Genomic DNA, 1,341 nt, shown 5'->3' with positions numbered 1-1,341 from the left:
AAAAAAAAAAAAAACTTCAAACAGGATGTAGCAGGGCATGGAAAAAGCCACAATTTTAGAGAAGCTTTACCATAAGTACTGGTCCCAAAAGGGAATTGATCAGAATTGGCAGAAAACTGTATATCCAACAGTAACTTCTGGCTTTAGAAAAATGGATAATCCCGTATTTCCCTCTGCACTGTGTCCTCTGCTTCTCTGATGTGTTTGTGTTTTCTTTTAAATACAAATCATCGCATGCAGTTTTGTGTGTATCATAGTGTGCTTGTGATACACAAAAAACAGTTTTTCCCCCCTGTTTTTTTTCCTACTGCCTCTATCTCCACAGGGAAAACAGACTAGTCTGATCTTTGAAGCCAAAAACAATATTTTATTGAAAACATCAGGCAGATTTAATAATTTGGTCCAGAGGAAGAGAAAAAAAAACCACTGGGTGTTTATGATGCAATTTGATAGAAGTCTGGGTCAGAAGGAAATAGATGAAATCTTGTATACTGGGAGTTAAAGCAGTATATTATGTGCTGTTTATGATTATGTTGGGGTCCTAGGTAATTCAGAAGGTAATTAATTCAGTGCTCAGTTAAGTCAGATTTTGTAATGATATGGGATATCATGCTGAAGCAATCATATAAGCCTTGTGTTTGTCCTTTTTCACATTATGCATCATGCACTTGGGGGTGAACTGCAGATTGTAAACTATACATTCTAGAGAAATTTGATCAAGGGTTTTTTGGCGATTAGCAGGAATATGGAATGGGAACCGTCAAAACATAAGACATAAAAGTTAGATGAGCCAAATGTGTAGCTGAAATGTGAATATGCCTGATTGGTGGTTTACAAGAAGGTTTTTTAATTGGGACATTCTGGTTGGTCACCCATAGATTAGTTAGTCGAAATCCTTATTTTGCTTAATTGACTCTTTTTAATTTCCAGAAATAGATTAGAGTGCAATATTCATGATGCTCAGTACTAACTGCACCCAGTGTACAAAAAAAGATGTTCAGTAAATGTTTGGAACAAAATGAAAAAAATAAAATTTTTCTGGAATTAAAAAATAAACGTAGGAAAACTTAGGTGAAGCTGAACTTGTCGAACTCTTAAGCACCTCCATGTGTTGACAAAAATCAGGTAGATGAACAGGCTTTTCGTTTTTATGGTTGGTCTCCGTAAAGACAAAAAGCCTGTTTACTTTTAAGGTGAGACTAGAAGACTATTTTCTTGTTTTATTGCTCATTACACAAGTATTTAAGGGACACACTATTTTGTGAATTGTACTTTTCTTTCGGGTGAACTTTCAAGAAATTGAGCTGCGTTTAAGAAAGGAAACCTTTGTGTGGCCAATTA

At 35.2% G+C, this 1,341-nt stretch overlaps 1 protein-coding gene across 2 annotated transcripts in view; it reads left to right on the top strand.

The window, feature by feature from the left end:
• Nucleotides 1-1,341, top strand: part of grid2 (glutamate receptor, ionotropic, delta 2) — a 530,237-nt gene that overhangs the window by 418,735 nt on the left and 110,161 nt on the right. The window lies entirely within an intron of this gene.

The sequence above is a fragment of the Pundamilia nyererei genome, unplaced genomic scaffold, assembly GCF_000239375.1.
Source record: "Pundamilia nyererei isolate P.nyererei 1_Seehausen unplaced genomic scaffold, PunNye1.0 scaffold00006, whole genome shotgun sequence".
In the NCBI taxonomy this organism is placed as follows: Eukaryota; Metazoa; Chordata; class Actinopteri; order Cichliformes; family Cichlidae; genus Pundamilia; species Pundamilia nyererei.
Note: the sequence above shows the minus strand (reverse complement) of the source record. Positions and strands in the feature narration are given on the sequence as shown.